Raw genomic sequence first — 22,246 nt, 5'->3', positions numbered from 1 at the left:
CATAAAATTGGTTAAGATATCAAATAAAACATGCTTACTTGATGATTCTATGATTTTCGTTTTGGGCGCGACAGGTCCCTGGTTCAATTCCCTGACGAGCCCTCTCTTTCTTTTTACGGTGCATCTCATGGTTTATATATATCTGATTTTCTCAATTGGCTAAGTAAATAGCATCAACTGAGTTTTGTTTTTGCCATACTCCCAATAGAATTTGTACATACTTATGAATCTTGCCTTCATCATTTTCCTATTGCCTTTTTTCTATTTATGCATGATTTACACATAGTTTTTTACAAGTCTTGGGTTTTATCGATCAGACAAGTCCAAACTCTGTCGCCATTTTTATATCTTGTCACTGCACTTTCCAAATAAGCACACATAGAAAACTATCAATAGAATCTTACGAAAACATTTTAGTTGTACTACCAATAAGAGCATACTTATTAAAATTTCAACCGTATTGTGGTATATCAGGAATACTGCAGGTTCCCTTCTGTCTAGATAGCTTTGAATGTTTTAAAAGAATAGTCTCACTTTGAAACACAAAAAGTTCAAAAATGAAATTGCAAGGTTTTCTTTTGCATTTCTTCTGTGTCTGGAAGCATGATTTGTACATTGCATATGACAAGTCTTTAGCTTCGTCCATGAGAGAAGTCCAAACTCTGAAGGCACTCACAAATCTTGTCGCTGCACTTTTCCTATATGCATACCTTAGAAAACTATCTACTGGACCATATGGGAAATATTTTTTTTATTCTACAAATTCATTTTTACATAAATGTATATGGTGTTTTAAAAACAAAAAGCTATTTTCTAAAAATCAATTGAAAAATCCAAAGAAAAAACTTCAGGTAGGTGGCTCGTTGGTCTAGGGGTATGACTCTCACTTAGGGTGCGAGAGGTCCCAGGTTCAAATCCTGGACGAGCCCAAATTTTCAGATTCTTTGAAATGGTTCTATTATCTTATTGTAGTCAATTTCCTGAGTGAATTTCAACTGAATGTTGTTTTTTCAAAACTCTCAAAATAGATTGTATTTACTAATTTGCACAATTGAATTTTGTTTTTTGTCAAACTGCTAAAATTATTTGTAAGTACTTATCTGCACACAGCATGTGACATGTCTTGGGTTTTATCCATCAGAAAAACTCTGCTGGGCATCATAAAACTTTGCACAGCAATTTTCAAGCAAGTATACTTAGAAAATTATTGACTATTAGGAAATATTTTATTTATGCTAATATTTCCTTCTTGTACACATTAGTGACTGCTTTAAAATAATATAATTTTCACATAAAATTGGTTAAGATATCAAATAAAACATGCTTACTTGATGATTCTATGATTTTCGTTTTGGGCGCGACAGGTCCCTGGTTCAATTCCCTGACGAGCCCTCTCTTTCTTTTTACGGTGCATCTCATGGTTTATATATATCTGATTTTCTCAATTGGCTAAGTAAATAGCATCAACTGAGTTTTGTTTTTGCCATACTCCCAATAGAATTTGTACATACTTATGAATCTTGCCTTCATCATTTTCCTATTGCCTTTTTTCTATTTATGCATGATTTACACATAGTTTTTTACAAGTCTTGGGTTTTATCGATCAGACAAGTCCAAACTCTGTCGCCATTTTTATATCTTGTCACTGCACTTTCCAAATAAGCACACATAGAAAACTATCAATAGAATCTTACGAAAACATTTTAGTTGTACTACCAATAAGAGCATACTTATTAAAATTTCAACCGTATTGTGGTATATCAGGAATACTGCAGGTTCCCTTCTGTCTAGATAGCTTTGAATGTTTTAAAAGAATAGTCTCACTTTGAAACACAAAAAGTTCAAAAATGAAATTGCAAGGTTTTCTTTTGCCTTTCTTCTGTGTCTGGAAGCATGATTTGTACATTGCATATGACAAGTCTTTAGCTTCGTCCATGAGAGAAGTCCAAACTCTGTAGGCACTCACAAATCTTGTCCCTGCACTTTTCCTATATGCATACCTTAGAAAACTATCTACTGGACCATAAGGAAATATTTTTTTTATTCTACAAATTCATTTTTACATAAATGTATATGGTGTTTTAAAAACAAAAAGCTATTTTCTAAAAATCAATTGAAAAATCCAAAGAAAAATCTTCAGGTAGGTGGCTTGTTGGTCTAGGGGTATGATTCTCGCTTAGGGTGCGAGAGGTCCCGGGTTCAAATCCCGGATGAGCCCAAATTTTCAGATTCTTTGAAATGGTTCTATTATCTTATTGTAGTCAATTTCCTGAGTGAATTTCAACTGAATGTTGTTTTTTCAAAACTCTCAAAATAGATTGTATTTACTAATTTGCACATTTGAATTTTGTTTTTTGTCAAACTGCTATAATTATTTGTAAGTACTTATCTGCACACAGCATGTGACATGTCTTGGGTTTTATCCATCAGAAAAACTCTGCTGGGCATCATAAAACTTTGCACAGCAATTTTCAAGCAAGTATACTTAGAAAATTATTGACTATTAGGAAATATTTTATTTATGCTAATATTTCCTCCTTGTACACATTAGTGACTGCTTTAAAATAATATAATTTTCACATAAAATTGGTTAAGATATCAAATAAAACATGCTTACTTGATGATTCTATGATTTTCGTTTTGGGCGCGACAAGTCCCTGGTTCAATTCCCTGACGAGCCCTCTCTTTCTTTTTACGGTGCATCTCATGGTTTATATATATCTGATTTTCTCAATTGGCTAAGTCAATAGCATCAACTGAGTTTTGTTTTTGCCATACTCCCAATAGAATTTGTACATACTTATGAATCTTGCCTTCATCATTTTCCTATTGCCTTTCTTCTATTTATGCATGATTTACACATAGTTTTTTACAAGTCTTGGGTTTTATCGATCAGACAAGTCCAAACTCTGTTGCCATTTTTATATCTTGTCACTGCACTTTCCAAATAAGCACACATAGAAAACTATCAATAGAATCTTACGAAAACATTTTAGTTGTACTACAAATAAGAGCATACTTATTAAAATTTCAACCGTATTGTGGTATATCAGGAAAACTGCAGGTTCCCTACTGTCTAGATAGCTTTGAATGTTTTAAAAGAATAGTCTCACTTTGAAACACAAAAAGTTCAAAAATTAAATTGCAAGGTTTTCTTTTGCCTTTCTTCTGTGTCTGGAAGCATGATTTGTACATTGCATATGACAAGTCTTTAGCTTCGTCCATGAGAGAAGTCCAAACTCTGTAGGCACTCACAAATCTTGTCCCTGCACTTTTCCTATATGCATACCTTAGAAAACTATCTACTGGACCATAAGGAAATATTTTTTTTATTCTACAAATTCATTTTTACATAAATGTATATGGTGTTTTAAAAACAAAAAGCTATTTTCTAAAAATCAATTGAAAAATCCAAAGAAAAAACTTCAGGTAGGTAGCTTGTTGGTCTAGGGGTATGACTCTCGCTTAGGGTGCGAGAGGTCCCGGGTTCAAATCCTGGACGAGCCCAAATTTTCAGATTCTTTGAAATGGTTCTATTATCTTATTGTAGTCAATTTCCTGAGTGAATTTCAACTGAATGTTGTTTTTTCAAAACTCTCAAAATAGATTGTATTTACTAATTTGCACAATTGAATTTTGTTTTTTGTCAAACTGCTAAAATTATTTGTAAGTACTTATCTGCACACAGCATGTGACATGTCTTGGGTTTTATCCATCAGAAAAACTCTGCTGGGCATCATAAAACTTTGCACAGCAATTTTCAAGCAAGTATACTTAGAAAATTATTGACTATTAGGAAATATTTTATTTATGCTAATATTTCCTCCTTGTACACATTAGTGACTGCTTTAAAATAATATAATTTTCACATAAAATTGGTTAAGATATCAAATAAAACATGCTTACTTGATGATTCTATGATTTTCGTTTTGGGCGCGACAGGTCCCTGGTTCAATTCCCTGACGAGCCCTCTCTTTCTTTTTACGGTGCATCTCATGGTTTATATATATCTGATTTTCTCAATTGGCTAAGTCAAAAGCATCAACTGAGTTTTGTTTTTGCCATACTCCCAATAGAATTTGTACATACTTATGAATCTTGCCTTCATCATTTTCCTATTGCCTTTCTTCTATTTATGCATGATTTACACATAGTTTTTTACAAGTCTTGGGTTTTATCGATCAGACAAGTCCAAACTCTGTCGCCATTTTTATATCTTGTCACTGCACTTCCCAAATAAGCACACATAGAAAACTATCAATAGAATCTTACGAAAACATTTTAGTTGTACTACAAATAAGAGCATACTTATTAAAATTTCAACCGTATTGTGGTATATCCGGAAAACTGCAGGTTCCCTTCTGTCTAGATAGCTTTGAATGTTTTAAAAGAATAGTCTCACTTTGAAACACAAAAAGTTCAAAAATGAAATTGCAAGGTTTTCTTTTGCCTTTCTTCTGTGTCTGGAAGCATGATTTGTACATTGCATATGACAAGTCTTTAGCTTCGTCCATGAGAGAAGTCCAAACTCTGTAGGCACTCACAAATCTTGTCCCTGCACTTTTCCTATATGCATACCTTAGAAAACTATCTACTGGACCATAAGGAAATATTTTTTTTATTCTACAAATTCATTTTTACATAAATGTATATGGTGTTTTAAAAACAAAAAGCTATTTTCTAAAAATCAATTGAAAAATCCAAAGAAAAAACTTCAGGTAGGTGGCTCGTTGGTCTAGGGGTATGATTCTCGCTTAGGATCTGATAGGTCCTGGGTTCAAATCCCGGATGAGCCCAAATTTTCAGATTCTTTGAAATGGTTCTATTATCTTATTGTAGTCAATTTCCTGAGTGAATTTCAACTGAATGTTGTTTTTTCAAAACTCACAAAATAGATTGTATTTACTAATTTGCACATTTGAATTTTGTTTTTTGTCAAACTGCTATAATTATTTGTAAGTACTTATCTGCACACAGCATGTGACATGTCTTGGGTTTTATCAATCAGAAAAACTCTGCTGGGCATCATAAAACTTTGCACAGCAATTTTCAAGCAAGTATACTTAGAAAATTATTGACTATTAGGAAATATTTTATTTATGCTAATATTTCCTCCTTGTACACATTAGTGACTGCTTTAAAATAATATAATTTTCACATAAAATTGGTTAAGATATCAAATAAAACATGCTTACTTGATGATTCTATGATTTTCGTTTTGGGCGCGACAGGTCCCTGGTTCAATTCCCTGACGAGCCCTCTCTTTCTTTTTACGGTGCATCTCATGGTTTATATATATCTGATTTTCTCAATTGGCTAAGTCAAAAGCATCAACTGAGTTTTGTTTTTGCCATACTCCCAATAGAATTTGTACATACTTATGAATCTTGCCTTCATCATTTTCCTATTGCCTTTCTTCTATTTATGCATGATTTACACATAGTTTTTTACAAGTCTTGGGTTTTATCGATCAGACAAGTCCAAACTCTGTCGCCATTTTTATATCTTGTCACTGCACTTTCCAAATAAGCACACATAGAAAACTATCAATAGAATCTTACGAAAACATTTTAGTTGTACTACAAATAAGAGCATACTTATTAAAATTTCAACCGTATTGTGGTATATCAGGAAAACTGCAGGTTCCCTTCTGTCTAGATAGCTTTGAATGTTTTAAAAGAATAGTCTCACTTTGAAACACAAAAAGTTCAAAAATGAAATTGCAAGGTTTTCTTTTGCCTTTCTTCTGTGTCTGGAAGCATGATTTGTACATTGCATATGACAAGTCTTTAGCTTCGTCCATGAGAGAAGTCCAAACTCTGTAGGCACTCACAAATCTTGTCCCTGCACTTTTCCTATATGCATACCTTAGAAAACTATCTACTGGACCATAAGGAAATATTTTTTTTATTCTACAAATTCATTTTTACATAAATGTATATGGTGTTTTAAAAACAAAAAGCTATTTTCTAAAAATCAATTGAAAAATCCAAAGAAAAAACTTCAGGTAGGTGGCTTGTTGGTCTAGGGGTATGACTCTCGCTTAGGGTGCGAGAGGTCCCGGGTTCAAATCCTGGACGAGCCCAAATTTTCAGATTCTTTGAAATGGTTCTATTATCTTATTGTAGTCAATTTCCTGAGTGAATTTCAACTGAATGTTGTTTTTTCAAAACTCTCAAAATAGATTGTATTTACTAATTTGCACAATTGAATTTTGTTTTTTGTCAAACTGCTAAAATTATTTGTAAGTACTTATCTGCACACAGCATGTGACATGTCTTGGGTTTTATCCATCAGAAAAACTCTGCTGGGCATCATAAAACTTTGCACAGCAATTTTCAAGCAAGTATACTTAGAAAATTATTGACTATTAGGAAATATTTTATTTATGCTAATATTTCCTCCTTGTACACATTAGTGACTGCTTTAAAATAATATAATTTTCACATAAAATTGGTTAAGATATCAAATAAAACATGCTTACTTGATGATTCTATGATTTTCGTTTTGGGCACGACAGGTCCCTGGTTCAATTCCCTGACGAGCCCTCTCTTTCTTTTTACGGTGCATCTCATGGTTTATATATATCTGATTTTCTCAATTGGCTAAGTCAATAGCATCAACTGAGTTTTGTTTTTGCCATACTCCCAATAGAATTTGTACATACTTATGAATCTTGCCTTCATCATTTTCCTATTGCCTTTCTTCTATTTATGCATGATTTACACATAGCTTTTTACAAATCTTGGGATTTATCGATCAGACAAGTCCAAACTCTGTCGCCATTTTTATATCTTGTCACTGCACTTTCCAAATAAGCACACATAGAAAACTATCAATAGAATCTTACGAAAACATTTTAGTTGTACTACAAATAAGAGCATACTTATTAAAATTTCAACCGTATTGTGGTATATCAGGAAAACTGCAGGTTCCCTTCTGTCTAGATAGCTTTGAATGTTTTAAAAGAATAGTCTCACTTTGAAACACAAAAAGTTCAAAAATGAAATTGCAAGGTATTCTTTTGCCTTTCTTCTGAGTCTGGAAGCATGATTTGTACATTGCAAATGACAAGTCTTTAGCTTCGTCCATGAGAGAAGCCCAAACTCTGTAGGCACTCACAAATCTTGTCCCTGCACTTTTCCTATATGCATACCTTAGAAAACTATCTACTGGACCATAAGGAAATATTTTTTTTATTCTACAAATTCATTTTTACATAAATGTATATGGTGTTTTAAAAACAAAAAGCTATTTTCTAAAAATCAATTGAAAAATCAAAAGAAAAAACTTCAGGTAGGTGGCTCGTTGGTCTAGGGGTATGATTCTCGCTTAGGATCCGAGAGGTCCCGGGTTCAAATCCCGGATGAGCCCAAATTTTCAGATTCTTTGAAATGGTTCTATTATCTTATTGTAGTCAATTTCCTGAGTGAATTTCAACTGAATGTTGTTTTTTCAAAACTCTCAAAATAGATTGTATTTACTAATTTGCACATTTGAATTTTGTTTTTTGTCAACCTGCTATAATTATTTGTAAGTACTTATCTGCACACAGCATGTGACATGTCTTGGGTTTTATCCATCAGAAAAACTCTGCTGGGCATCATAAAACTTTGCACAGCAATTTTCAAGCAAGTATACTTAGAAAATTATTGACTATTAGGAAATATTTTATTTATGCTAATATTTCCTCCTTGTACACATTAGTGACTGCTTTAAAATAATATAATTTTCACATAAAATTGGTTAAGATATCAAATAAAACATGCTTACTTGATGATTCTATGATTTTCGTTTTGGGCGCGACAGGTCCCTGGTTCAATTCCCTGACGAGCCCTCTCTTTCTTTTTACGGTGCATCTCATGGTTTATATATATCTGATTTTCTCAATTGGCTAAGTTAATAGCATCAACTGAGTTTTGTTTTTGCCATACTCCCAATAGAATTTGTACATACTTATGAATCTTGCCTTCATCATTTTCCTATTGACTTTCTTCTATTTATGCATGATTTACACATAGTTTTTTACAAGTCTTGGGTTTTATCGATCAGACAAGTCCAAACTCTGTCGCCATTTTTATATCTTGTCACTGCACTTTCCAAATAAGCACACATAGAAAACTATCAATAAAATCTTACGAAAACATATTAGTTGTACTACAAATAAGAGCATACTTATTAAAATTTCAACCGTATTGTGGTATATCAGGAATACTGCAGGTTCCCTTCTGTCTAGATAGCTTTGAATGTTTTAAAAGAATAGTCACACTTTGAAACACAAAAAGTTCAAAAATGAAATTGCAAGGTTTTCTTTTGCCTTTCTTCTGTGTCTGGAAGCATGATTTGTACATTGCATATGTCAAGTCTTTAGCTTCATCCATGAGAGAAGTCCAAACTCTGTAGGCACTCACAAATCTTGTCCCTGCACTTTTCCTATATGCATACCTTAGAAAACTATCTACTGGACCATAAGGAAATATTTTTTTTATTCTACAAATTCATTTTTACATAAATGTATATGGTGTTTTAAAAACAAAAAGCTATTTTCTAAAAATCAATTGAAAAATCCAAAGAAAAAACTTCAGGTAGGTGGCTCATTGGTCTAGGGGTATGATTCTCGCTTAGGGTGCGAGAGGTCCTGGGTTCAAATCCCGGATGAGCCCCAATTTTCAGATTCTTTGTAATGGTTCTATTATCTTATTGTAGTCAATTTCCTGAGTGAATTTCAACTGAATGTTGTTTTTTCAAAACTCTCAAAATAGATTGTATTTACTAATTTGCACATTTGAATTTTGTTTTTTGTCAAACTGCTATAATTATTTGTAAGTACTTATCTGCACACAGCATGTGACATGTCTTTGGTTTTATCCATCAGAAAAACTCTGCTGGGCATCATAAAACTTTGCACAGCAATTTTCAAGCAAGTATACTTAGAAAATTATTGACTATTAGGAAATATTTTATTTATGCTAATATTTCCTCCTTGTACACATTAGTGACTGCTTTAAAATAATATAATTTTCACATAAAATTGGTTAAGATATCAAATAAAACATGCTTACTTGATGATTCTATGTTTTTCGTTTTGGGCGCGACAGGTCCCTGGTTCAATTCCCTGACGAGCCCTCTCTTTCTTTTTACGGTGCATCTCATGGTTTATATATATCTGATTTTCTCAATTGGCTAAGTCAAAAGCATCAACTGAGTTTTGTTTTTGCCATACTCGCAATAGAATTTGTACATACTTATGAATCTTGCCTTCATCATTTTCCTATTGCCTTTCTTCTATTTATGCATGATTTACACATAGTTTTTTACAAGTCTTGGGTTTTATCGATCAGACAAGTCCAAACTCTGTCGCCATTTTTATATCTTGTCACTGCACTTCCCAAATAAGCACACATAGAAAACTATCAATAGAATCTTACGAAAACATTTTAGTTGTACTACAAATAAGAGCATACTTATTAAAATTTCAACCGTAGTGTGGTATATCCGGAAAACTGCAGGTTCCCTTCTGTCTAGATAGCTTTGAATGTTTTAAAAGAATAGTCTCACTTTGAAACACAAAAAGTTCAAAAATGAAATTGCAAGGTTTTCTTTTGCCTTTCTTCTGTGTCTGGAAGCATGATTTGTACATTGCATATGACAAGTCTTTAGCTTCGTCCATGAGAGAAGTCCAAACTCTGTAGGCACTCACAAATCTTGTCCCTGCACTTTTCCTATATGCATACCTTAGAAAACTATCTACTGGACCATAAGGAAATATTTTTTTTATTCTACAAATTCATTTTTACATAAATGTATATGGTGTTTTAAAAACAAAAAGCTATTTTCTAAAAATCAATTGAAAAATCAAAAGAAAAAACTTCAGGTAGGTGGCTCGTTGGTCTAGGGGTATGATTCTCGCTTAGGATCCGAGAGGTCCCGGGTTCAAATCCCGGATGAGCCCAAATTTTCAGATTCTTTGAAATGGTTCTATTATCTTATTGTAGTCAATTTCCTGAGTGAATTTCAACTGAATGTTGTTTTTTCAAAACTCTCAAAATAGATTGTATTTACTAATTTGCACATTTGAATTTTGTTTTTTGTCAACCTGCTATAATTATTTGTAAGTACTTATCTGCACACAGCATGTGACATGTCTTGGGTTTTATCCATCAGAAAAACTCTGCTGGGCATCATAAAACTTTGCACAGCAATTTTCAAGCAAGTATACTTAGAAAATTATTGACTATTAGGAAATATTTTATTTATGCTAATATTTCCTCCTTGTACACATTAGTGACTGCTTTAAAATAATATAATTTTCACATAAAATTGGTTAAGATATCAAATAAAACATGCTTACTTGATGATTCTATGATTTTCGTTTTGGGCGCGACAGGTCCCTGGTTCAATTCCCTGACGAGCCCTCTCTTTCTTTTTACGGTGCATCTCATGGTATATAAATATCTGATTTTCTCAATTGGCTAAGTCAAAAGCATCAACTGAGTTTTGTTTTTGCCATACTCCCAATAGAATTTGTACATACTTATGAATCTTGCCTTCATCATTTTCCTATTGCCTTTCTTCTATTTATGCATGATTTACACATAGTTTTTTACAAGTCTTGGGTTTTATCGATCAGACAAGTCCAAACTCTGTCGCCATTTTTATATCTTGTCACTGCACTTTCCAAATAAGCACACATAGAAAACTATCAATAGAATCTTACGAAAACATTTTAGTTGTACTACAAATAAGAGCATACTTATTAAAATTTCAACCGTATTGTGGTATATCAGGAAAACTGCAGGTTCCCTTCTGTCTAGATAGCTTTGAATGTTTTAAAAGAATAGTCTCACTTTGAAACACAAAAAGTTCAAAAATAAATTGCAAGGTTTTCTTTTGCCTTTCTTCTGTGTCTGGAAGCATGATTTGTACATTGCATATGACAAGTCTTTAGCTTCGTCCATGAGAGAAGTCCAAACTGTGTAGGCACTCACAAATCTTGTCCCTGCACTTTTCCTATATGCATACCTTAGAAAACTATCTACTGGACCATAAGGAAATATTTTTTTTATTCTACAAATTCATTTTTACATAAATGTATATGGTGTTTTAAAAACAAAAAGCTATTTTCTAAAAATCAATTGAAAAATCAAAAGAAAAAACTTCAGGTAGGTGGCTTGTTGGTCTAGGGGTATGATTCTCGCTTAGGGTGTGAGAGGTCCCGGCTTCAAATCCCGGATGAGCCCAAATTTTCTGATTCTTTGAAATGGTTCTATTATCTTATTGTAGTCAATTTCCTGAGTGAATTTCAACTGAATGTTGTTTTTTCAAAACTCTCAAAATAGATTGTATTTACTAATTTGCACAATTGAATTTTGTTTTTTGTCAAACTGCTATAATTATTTGTAAGTACTTATCTGCACACAGCATGTGACATGTCTTGGGTTTTATCCATGAGAAAAACTCTGCTGGGCATCATAAAACTTTGCACAGCAATTTTCAAGCAAGTATTCTTAGAAAATTATTGACTATTAGGAAATATTTTATTTATGCTAATATTTCCTCCTTGTACACATTAGTGACTGCTTTAAAATAATATAATTTTCACATAAAATTGGTTAAGATATCAAATAAAACATGCTTACTTGATGATTCCATGATTTTCGTTTTGGGCGCGACAGGTCCCTGGTTCAATTCCATGACGAGCCCTCTCTTTCTTTTTACAGTGCATCTCATGGTTTATATATATCTGATTTTCTCAATTGGCTAAGTCAATAGCATCAACTGAGTTTTGTTTTTGCCATACTCCCAATAGAATTTGTACATACTTATGAATCTTGCCTTCATCATTTTCCTATTGCCTTTCTTCTATTTATGCATGATTTACACATAGCTTTTTACAAGTCTTGGGTTTTATCGATCAGACAAGTCCAAACTCTGTCGCCATTTTTATATCTTGTCACTGCACTTTCCAAATAAGCACACATAGAAAACTATCAATAGAATCTTCCGAAAACATTTTAGTTGTACTACAAATAAGAGCATACTTATTAAAATTTCAACCGTATTGTGGTATATCAGGAAAACTGCAGGTTCCCTTCTGTCTAGATAGCTTTGAATGTTTTAAAAGAATAGTCTCACTTTGAAACACAAAAAGTTCAAAAATTAAATTGCAAGGATTTCTTTTGCCTTTCTTCTGTGTCTGGAAGCATGATTTGTACATTGCAAATGACAAGTCTTTAGCTTCGTCCATGAGAGAAGCCCAAACTCTGTAGGCACTCACAAATCTTGTCCCTGCACTTTTCCTATATGCATACCTTAGAAAACTATCTACTGGACCATAAGGAAATATTTTATTTATTCTACACATTCATTTTTACATAAATGTATATGGTGTTTTAAAAACAAAAAGCTATTTTCAAAAAATCAATTGAAAAATCCAAAGAAAAATCTTTAGGTAGGTGGCTCGTTGGTCTAGGGGTAAGATTTTCGCTTAGGGTGCGAGAGGTCCTGGGTTCAAATCCCGGACAAGCCCAAATTTTCAGATTCTTTGAAATGGTTCTATTATCTTATTGTAGTCAATTTCCTGAGTGAATTTCAACTGAATGTTGTTTTTTCAAAACTCTCAAAATAGATTGTATTTACTAATTTGCACAATTGAATTTTGTTTTTTGTCAAACTGCTATAATTATTTGTAAGTACTTATCTGCACACAGCATGTGACATGTCTTGGGTTTTATCCATGAGAAAAACTCTGCTGGGCATCATAAAACTTTGCACAGCAATTTTCAAGCAAGTATTCTTAGAAAATTATTGACTATTAGGAAATATTTTATTTATGCTAATATTTCCTCCTTGTACACATTAGTGACTGCTTTAAAATAATATAATTTTCACATAAAATTGGTTAAGATATCAAATAAAACATGCTTACTTGATGATTCTATGATTTTCGTTTTGGGCGCGACAGGTCCCTGGTTCAATTCCCTGACGAGCCCTCTCTTTCTTTTTACGGTGCATCTCATGGTTTATATATATCTGATTTTCACAATTGGCTAAGTTAATAGCATCAACTGAGTTTTGTTTTTGCCATACTCCCAATAGAATTTGTACATACTTATGAATCTTGCCTTCATCATTTTACTATTGCCTTTCTTCTATTTATGCATGATTTACACATAGTTTTTTACAAGTCTTGGGTTTTATCGATCAGACAAGTCCAAACTCTGTCGCCATTTTTATATCTTGTCACTGCACTTTCCAAATAAGCACACATAGAAAACTATCAATAAAATCTTACGAAAACATATTAGTTGTACTACAAATAAGAGCATACTTATTAAAATTTCAAACGTATTGTGGTATATCAGGAATACTGCAGGTTCCCTTCTGTCTAGATAGCTTTGAATGTTTTAAAAGAATAGTCACACTTTGAAACACAAAAAGTTCAAAAATGAAATTGCAAGGTTTTCTTTTGCCTTTCTTCTGTGTCTGGAAGCATGATTTGTACATTGCATATGTCAAGTCTTTAGCTTCGTCCATGAGAGAAGTCCAAACTCTGTAGGCACTCACAAAGCTTGCCCCTGCACTTTTCCTATATGCATACCTTAGAAAACTATCTACTGGACCATAAGGAAATATTTTTTTTATTCTACAAATTCATTTTTACATAAATGTATATGGTGTTTTAAAAACAAAAAGCTATTTTCTAAAAATCAATTGAAAAATCCAAAGAAAAAACTTCAGGTAAGTGGCTCATTGGTCTAGGGGTATGATTCTCGCTTAGGGTGCGAGAGGTCCCGGGTTCAAATCCCGGATGAGCCCCAATTTTCAGATTCTTTGTAATGGTTCTATTATCTTATTGTAGTCAATTTCCTGAGTGAATTTCAACTGAATGTTGTTTTTTCAAAACTCTCAAAATAGATTGTATTTACTAATTTGCACATTTGAATTTTGTTTTTTGTCAAACTGCTATAATTATTTGTAAGTACTTATCTGCACACAGCATGTGACATGTCTTGGGTTTTATCCATCAGAAAAACTCTGCTGGGCATCATAAAACTTTGCACAGCAATTTTCAAGCAAGTATACTTAGAAAATTATTGACTATTAGGAAATATTTTATTTATGCTAATATTTCCTCCTTGTACACATTAGTGACTGCTTTAAAATAATATAATTTTCACATAAAATTGGTTAAGATATCAAATAAAACATGCTTACTTGATGATTCTATGATTTTCGTTTTGGGCGCGACAGGTCCCTGGTTCAATTCCCTGACGAGCCCTCTCTTTCTTTTTACGGTGCATCTCATGGTTTATATATATCTGATTTTCTCAATTGGCTAAGTCAAAAGCATCAACTGAGTTTTGTTTTTGCCATACTCCCAATAGAATTTGTACATACTTATGAATCTTGCCTTCATCATTTTCCTATTGCCTTTCTTCTATTTATGCATGATTTACACATAGTTTTTTACAAGTCTTGGGTTTTATCGATCAGACAAGTCCAAACTCTGTCGCCATTTTTATATCTTGTCACTGCACTTCCCAAATAAGCACACATAGAAAACTATCAATAGAATCTTACGAAAACATTTTAGTTGTACTACAAATAAGAGCATACTTATTAAAATTTCAACCGTATTGTGGTATATCCGGAAAACTGCAGGTTCCCTTCTGTCTAGATAGCTTTGAATGTTTTAAAAGAATAGTCTCACTTTGAAACACAAAAAGTTCAAAAATGAAATTGCAAGGTTTTCTTTTGCCTTTCTTCTGTGTCTGGAAGCATGATTTGTACATTGCATATGACAAGTCTTTAGCTTCGTCCATGAGAGAAGTCCAAACTCTGTAGGCACTCACAAATCTTGTCCCTGCACTTTTCCTATATGCATACCTTAGAAAACTATCTACTGGACCATAAGGAAATATTTTTTTTATTCTACAAATTCATTTTTACATAAATGTATATGGTGTTTTAAAAACAAAAAGCTATTTTCTAAAAATCAATTGAAAAATCCAAAGAAAAAACTTCAGGTAGGTGGCTCGTTGGTCTAGGGGTATGATTCTCGCTTAGGATCCGATAGGTCCCGGGTTCAAATCCCGGATGAGCCCAAATTTTCAGATTCTTTGAAATGGTTCTATTATCTTATTGTAGTCAATTTCCTGAGTGAATTTCAACTGAATGTTGTTTTTTCAAAACTCTCAAAATAGATTGTATTTACTAATTTGCACATTTGAATTTTGTTTTTTGTCAAACTGCTATAATTATTTGTAAGTACTTATCTGCACACAGCATGTGACATGTCTTGGGTTTTATCCATCAGAAAAACTCTGCTGGGCATCATAAAACTTTGCACAGCAATTTTCAAGCAAGTATACTTAGAAAATTATTGACTATTAGGAAATATTTTATTTATGCTAATATTTCCTCCTTGTACACATTAGTGACTGCTTTAAAATAATATAATTTTCACATAAAATTGGTTAAGATATCAAATAAAACATGCTTACTTGATGATTCTATGATTTTCGTTTTGGGCGCGACAGGTCCCTGGTTCAATTCCCTGACGAGCCCTCTCTTTCTTTTTACGGTGCATCTCATGGTTTATATATATCTGATTTTCTCAATTGGCTAAGTCAAAAGCATCAACTGAGTTTTGTTTTTGCCATACTCCCAATAGAATTTGTACATACTTATGAATCTTGCCTTCATCATTTTCCTATTGCCTTTCTTCTATTTATGCATGATTTACACAGTTTTTTACAAGTCTTGGGTTTTATCGATCAGACAAGTCCAAACTCTGTCGCCATTTTTATATCTTGTCACTGCACTTTCCAAATAAGCACACATAGAAAACTATCAATAAAATCTTACGAAAACATATTAGTTGTACTACAAATAAGAGCATACTTATTAAAATTTCAACCGTATTGTGGTATATCAGGAATACTGCAGGTTCCCTTCTGTCTAGATAGCTTTGAATGTTTTAAAAGAATAGTCACACTTTGAAACACAAAAAGTTCAAAAATGAAATTGCAAGGTTTTCTTTTGCCTTTCTTCTGTGTCTGGAAGCATGATTTGTACATTGCATATGTCAAGTCTTTAGCTTCGTCCATGAGAGAATTCCAAACTCTGTAGGCACTCACAAATCTTGTCCCTGCACTTTTCCTATATGCATACCTTAGAAAACTATCTACTGGACCATAATGAAATATTTTTTTTATTCTACAAATTCATTTTTACATAAATGTATATGGTGTTTTAAAAACAAAAAGCTATTTTCTAAAAATCAATTGAAAAATCCAAAGAAAAAACTTCAGGTAGGTGGCTCATTGGTCTAGGGGTATGATTCTCGCTTAGGGTGCGAGAGGTCCCGGGTTCAAATCCCGGATGAGCCCCAATTTTCAGATTCTTTGTAATGGTTCTATTATCTTATTGTAGTCAATTTCCTGAGTGAATTTCAACTGAATGTTGTTTTTTCAAAACTCTCAAAATAGATTGTATTTACTAATTTGCACATTTGAATTTTGTTTTTTGTCAAACTGCTATAATTATTTGTAAGTACTTATCTGCACACAGCATGTGACATGTCTTGGGTTTTATCCATCAGAAAAACTCTGCTGGGCATCATAAAACTTTGCACAGCAATTTTCAAGCAAGTATACTTAGAAAATTATTGACTATTAGGAAATATTTTATTTATGCTAATATTTCCTCCTTGTACACATTAGTGACTGCTTTAAAATAATATAATTTTCACATAAAATTGGTTAAGATATCAAATAAAACATGCTTACTTGATGATTCTATGATTTTCGTTTTGGGCGCGACAGGTCCCTGGTTCAATTCCCTGACGAGCCCTCTCTTTCTTTTTACGGTGCATCTCATGCTTTATATATATCTGATTTTCTCAATTGGCTAAGTCAAAAGCATCAACTGAGTTTTGTTTTTGCCATACTCCCAATAGAATTTGTACATACTTATGAATCTTGCCTTCATCATTTTCCTATTGCCTTTCTTCTATTTATGCATGATTTACACATAGTTTTTTACAAGTCTTGGGTTTTATCGATCAGACAAGTCCAAACTCTGTCGCCATTTTTATATCTTGTCACTGCACTTTCCAAATAAGCACACATAGAAAACTATCAATAGAATCTTACGAAAACATTTTAGTTGTACTACAAATAAGAGCATACTTATTAAAATTTCAACCGTATTGTGGTATATCAGGAAAACTGCAGGTTCCCTTCTGTCTAGATAGCTTTGAATGTTTTAAAAGAATAGTCTCACTTTGAAACACAAAAAGTTCAAAAATTAAATTGCAAGGTTTTCTTTTGCCTTTCTTCTGTGTCTGGAAGCATGATTTGTACATTGCATATGACAAGTCTTTAGCTTCGTCCATGAGAGAAGTCCAAACTCTGTAGGCACTCACAAATCTTGTCCCTGCACTTTTCCTATATGCATACCTTAGAAAACTATCTACTGGACCATAAGGAAATATTTTTTTTATTCTACAAATTCATTTTTACATAAATGTATATGGTGTTTTAAAAACAAAAAGCTATTTTCTAAAAATCAATTGAAAAATCAAAAGAAAAAACTTCAGGTAGGTGGCTCGTTGGTCTAGGGGTATGATTCTCGCTTAGGATCCGAGAGGTCCCGGGTTCAAATCCCGGATGAGCCCAAATTTTCAGATTCTTTGAAATGGTTCTATTATCTTATTGTAGTCAATTTCCTGAGTGAATTTCAACTGAATGTTGTTTTTTCAAAACTCTCAAAATAGATTGTATTTACTAATTTGCACATTTGAATTTTGTTTTTTGTCAAACTGCTATAATTATTTGTAAGTACTTATCTGCACACAGCATGTGACATGTCTTGGGTTTTATCCATCAGAAAAACTCTGCTGGGCATCATAAAACTTTGCACAGCAATTTTCAAGCAAGTATACTTAGAAAATTATTGACTATTAGGAAATATTTTATTTATGCTAATATTTCCTCCTTGTACACATTAGTGACTGCTTTAAAATAATATAATTTTCACATAAAATTGGTTAAGATATCAAATAAAACATGCTTACTTGATGATTCTATGATTTTCGTTTTGGGCGCGACAGGTCCCTGGTTCAATTCCCTGACGAGCCCTCTCTTTCTTTTTACGGTGCATCTCATGGTTTATATATATCTGATTTTCTCAATTGGCTAAGTCAAAAGCATCAACTGAGTTTTGTTTTTGCCATACTCCCAATAGAATTTGTACATACTTATGAATCTTGCCTTCATCATTTTCCTATTGCCTTTCTTCTATTTATGCATGATTTACACATAGTTTTTTACAAGTCTTGGGTTTTATCGATCAGACAAGTCCAAACTCTGTCGCCATTTTTATATCTTGTCACTGCACTTCCCAAATAAGCACACATAGAAAACTATCAATAGAATCTTACGAAAACATTTTAGTTGTACTACAAATAAGAGCATACTTATTAAAATTTCAACCGTATTGTGGTATATCCGGAAAACTGCAGGTTCCCTTCTGTCTAGATAGCTTTGAATGTTTTAAAAGAATAGTCTCACTTTGAAACACAAAAAGTTCAAAAATGAAATTGCAAGGTTTTCTTTTGCCTTTCTTCTGTGTCTGGAAGCATGATTTGTACATTGCATATGACAAGTCTTTAGCTTCGTCCATGAGAGAAGTCCAAACTCTGTAGGCACTCACAAATCTTGTCCCTGCACTTTTCCTATATGCATACCTTAGAAAACTATCTACTGGACCATAAGGAAATATTTTTTTTATTCTACAAATTCATTTTTACATAAATGTATATGGTGTTTTAAAAACAAAAAGCTATTTTCTAAAAATCAATTGAAAAATCCAAAGAAAAAACTTCAGGTAGGTGGCTCGTTGGTCTAGGGGTATGATTCTCGCTTAGGATCCGATAGGTCCCGGGTTCAAATCCCGGATGAGCCCAAATTTTCAGATTCTTTGAAATGGTTCTATTATCTTATTGTAGTCAATTTCCTGAGTGAATTTCAACTGAATGTTGTTTTTTCAAAACTCTCAAAATAGATTGTATTTACTAATTTGCACATTTGAATTTTGTTTTTTGTCAAACTGCTATAATTATTTGTAAGTACTTATCTGCACACAGCATGTGACATGTCTTGGGTTTTATCCATCAGAAAAACTCTGCTGGGCATCATAAAACTTTGCACAGCAATTTTCAAGCAAGTATACTTAGAAAATTATTGACTATTAGGAAATATTTTATTTATGCTAATATTTCCTCCTTGTACACATTAGTGACTGCTTTAAAATAATATAATTTTCACATAAAATTGGTTAAGATATCAAATAAAACATGCTTACTTGATGATTCTATGATTTTCGTTTTGGGCGCGACAGGTCCCTGGTTCAATTCCCTGACGAGCCCTCTCTTTCTTTTTACGGTGCATCTCATGGTTTATATATATCTGATTTTCTCAATTGGCTAAGTCAAAAGCATCAACTGAGTTTTGTTTTTGCCATACTCCCAATAGAATTTGTACATACTTATGAATCTTGCCTTCATCATTTTCCTATTGCCTTTCTTCTATTTATGCATGATTTACACATAGTTTTTTACAAGTCTTGGGTTTTATCGATCAGACAAGTCCAAACTCTGTCGCCATTTTTATATCTTGTCACTGCACTTTCCAAATAAGCACACATAGAAAACTATCAATAGAATCTTACGAAAACATTTTAGTTGTACTACAAATAAGAGCATACTTATTAAAATTTCAACCGTATTGTGGTATATCAGGAAAACTGCAGGTTCCCTTCTGTCTAGATAGCTTTGAATGTTTTAAAAGAATAGTCTCACTTTGAAACACAAAAAGTTCAAAAATTAAATTGCAAGGTTTTCTTTTGCCTTTCTTCTGTGTCTGGAAGCATGATTTGTACATTGCATATGACAAGTCTTTAGCTTCGTCCATGAGAGAAGTCCAAACTCTGTAGGCACTCACAAATCTTGTCCCTGCACTTTTCCTATATGCATACCTTAGAAAACTATCTACTGGACCATAAGGAAATATTTTTTTTATTCTACAAATTCATTTTTACATAAATGTATATGGTGTTTTAAAAACAAAAAGCTATTTTCTAAAAATCAATTGAAAAATCAAAAGAAAAAACTTCAGGTAGGTGGCTCGTTGGTCTAGGGGTATGATTCTCGCTTAGGATCTGAGAGGTCCCGGGTTCAAATCCCGGATGAGCCCAAATTTTCAGATTCTTTGAAATGGTTCTATTATCTTATTGTAGTCAATTTCCTGAGTGAATTTCAACTGAATGTTGTTTTTTCAAAACTCTCAAAATAGATTGTATTTACTAATTTGCACATTTGAATTTTGTTTTTTGTCAAACTGCTATAATTATTTGTAAGTACTTATCTGCACACAGCATGTGACATGTCTTGGGTTTTATCCATCAGAAAAACTCTGCTGGGCATCATAAAACTTTGCACAGCAATTTTCAAGCAAGTATACTTAGAAAATTATTGACTATTAGGAAATATTTTATTTATGCTAATATTTCCTCCTTGTACACATTAGTGACTGCTTTAAAATAATATAATTTTCACATAAAATTGGTTAAGATATCAAATAAAACATGCTTACTTGATGATTCTATGATTTTCGTTTTGGGCGCGACAGGTCCCTGGTTCAATTCCCTGACGAGCCCTCTCTTTCTTTTTACGGTGCATCTCATGGTTTATATATATCTGATTTTCTCAATTGGCTAAGTCAAAAGCATCAACTGAGTTTTGTTTTTGCCATACTCCCAATAGAATTTGTACATACTTATGAATCTTGCCTTCATCATTTTCCTATTGCCTTTCTTCTATTTATGCATGATTTACACATAGTTTTTTACAAGTCTTGGGTTTTATCGATCAGACAAGTCCAAACTCTGTCGCCATTTTTATATCTTGTCACTGCACTTTCCAAATAAGCACACATAGAAAACTATCAATAAAATCTTACGAAAACATATTAGTTGTACTACAAATAAGAGCATACTTATTAAAATTTCAACCGTATTGTGGTATATCAGGAATACTGCAGGTTCCCTTCTGTCTAGATAGCTTTGAATGTTTTAAAAGAATAGTCACACTTTGAAACACAAAAAGTTCAAAAATGAAATTGCAAGGTTTTCTTTTGCCTTTCTTCTGTGTCTGGAAGCATGATTTGTACATTGCATATGTCAAGTCTTTAGCTTCGTCCATGAGAGAATTCCAAACTCTGTAGGCACTCACAAATCTTGTCCCTGCACTTTTCCTATATGCATACCTTAGAAAACTATCTACTGGACCATAAGGAAATATTTTTTTTATTCTACAAATTCATTTTTACATAAATGTATATGGTGTTTTAAAAACAAAAAGCTATTTTCTAAAAATCAATTGAAAAATCCAAAGAAAAAACTTCAGGTAGGTGGCTCATTGGTCTAGGGGTATGATTCTCGCTTAGGGTGCGAGAGGTCCCGGGTTCAAATCCCGGATGAGCCCCAATTTTCAGATTCTTTGTAATGGTTCTATTATCTTATTGTAGTCAATTTCCTGAGTGAATTTCAACTGAATGTTGTTTTTTCAAAACTCTCAAAATAGATTGTATTTACTAATTTGCACATTTGAATTTTGTTTTTTGTCAAACTGCTATAATTATTTGTAAGTACTTATCTGCACACAGCATGTGACATGTCTTGGGTTTTATCCATCAGAAAAACTCTGCTGGGCATCATAAAACTTTGCACAGCAATTTTCAAGCAAGTATACTTAGAAAATTATTGACTATTAGGAAATATTTTATTTATGCTAATATTTCCTCCTTGTACACATTAGTGACTGCTTTAAAATAATATAATTTTCACATAAAATTGGTTAAGATATCAAATAAAACATGCTTACTTGATGATTCTATGATTTTCGTTTTGGGCGCGACAGGTCCCTGGTTCAATTCCCTGACGAGCCCTCTCTTTCTTTTTACGGTGCATCTCATGGTTTATATATATCTGATTTTCTCAATTGGCTAAGTCAAAAGCATCAACTGAGTTTTGTTTTTGCCATACTCCCAATAGAATTTGTACATACTTATGAATCTTGCCTTCATCATTTTCCTATTGCCTTTCTTCTATTTATGCATGATTTACACATAGTTTTTTACAAGTCTTGGGTTTTATCGATCAGACAAGTCCAAACTCTGTC

At 32.8% G+C, this 22,246-nt stretch overlaps 12 non-coding genes across 12 annotated transcripts; all 12 read left to right on the top strand.

Moving 5' to 3' along the window:
- The first annotated feature begins 857 nt into the window (after window positions 1-857).
- On the top strand, window positions 858-929 carry TRNAP-AGG (transfer RNA proline (anticodon AGG)). The gene has a single exon. It is a non-coding gene; the product is annotated as a tRNA-Pro (tRNA).
- A 1,217-nt stretch (window positions 930-2,146) lies between these two features.
- TRNAP-AGG (transfer RNA proline (anticodon AGG)) lies at window positions 2,147-2,218 on the top strand. Its single transcript has one exon. It is a non-coding gene; the product is annotated as a tRNA-Pro (tRNA).
- A 1,217-nt stretch (window positions 2,219-3,435) lies between these two features.
- Window positions 3,436-3,507, top strand: TRNAP-AGG (transfer RNA proline (anticodon AGG)). Its single transcript has one exon. It is a non-coding gene; the product is annotated as a tRNA-Pro (tRNA).
- A 2,506-nt stretch (window positions 3,508-6,013) lies between these two features.
- TRNAP-AGG (transfer RNA proline (anticodon AGG)) lies at window positions 6,014-6,085 on the top strand. Its single transcript has one exon. It is a non-coding gene; the product is annotated as a tRNA-Pro (tRNA).
- Window positions 6,086-7,302: 1,217 nt separating this feature from the next.
- TRNAP-AGG (transfer RNA proline (anticodon AGG)) lies at window positions 7,303-7,374 on the top strand. Its single transcript has one exon. It is a non-coding gene; the product is annotated as a tRNA-Pro (tRNA).
- Window positions 7,375-8,591: 1,217 nt separating this feature from the next.
- Window positions 8,592-8,663, top strand: TRNAP-AGG (transfer RNA proline (anticodon AGG)). The gene has a single exon. It is a non-coding gene; the product is annotated as a tRNA-Pro (tRNA).
- A 1,217-nt stretch (window positions 8,664-9,880) lies between these two features.
- TRNAP-AGG (transfer RNA proline (anticodon AGG)) lies at window positions 9,881-9,952 on the top strand. Its single transcript has one exon. It is a non-coding gene; the product is annotated as a tRNA-Pro (tRNA).
- Window positions 9,953-13,746: 3,794 nt separating this feature from the next.
- TRNAP-AGG (transfer RNA proline (anticodon AGG)) lies at window positions 13,747-13,818 on the top strand. The gene has a single exon. It is a non-coding gene; the product is annotated as a tRNA-Pro (tRNA).
- Window positions 13,819-16,322: 2,504 nt separating this feature from the next.
- TRNAP-AGG (transfer RNA proline (anticodon AGG)) lies at window positions 16,323-16,394 on the top strand. Its single transcript has one exon. It is a non-coding gene; the product is annotated as a tRNA-Pro (tRNA).
- A 1,217-nt stretch (window positions 16,395-17,611) lies between these two features.
- On the top strand, window positions 17,612-17,683 carry TRNAP-AGG (transfer RNA proline (anticodon AGG)). The gene has a single exon. It is a non-coding gene; the product is annotated as a tRNA-Pro (tRNA).
- Window positions 17,684-20,189: 2,506 nt separating this feature from the next.
- Window positions 20,190-20,261, top strand: TRNAP-AGG (transfer RNA proline (anticodon AGG)). The gene has a single exon. It is a non-coding gene; the product is annotated as a tRNA-Pro (tRNA).
- A 1,217-nt stretch (window positions 20,262-21,478) lies between these two features.
- On the top strand, window positions 21,479-21,550 carry TRNAP-AGG (transfer RNA proline (anticodon AGG)). The gene has a single exon. It is a non-coding gene; the product is annotated as a tRNA-Pro (tRNA).
- Window positions 21,551-22,246: the final 696 nt, after the last annotated feature.

Source organism: Taudactylus pleione, unplaced genomic scaffold, assembly GCF_031769625.1.
Source record: "Taudactylus pleione unplaced genomic scaffold, aTauple2 ptg000317l, whole genome shotgun sequence".
Lineage (NCBI taxonomy): Eukaryota > Metazoa > Chordata > Amphibia > Anura > Myobatrachidae > Taudactylus > Taudactylus pleione.
The sequence above is the reverse complement of the archived record's forward strand: the minus strand, read 5'-3'. Positions and strand labels throughout refer to the sequence as shown.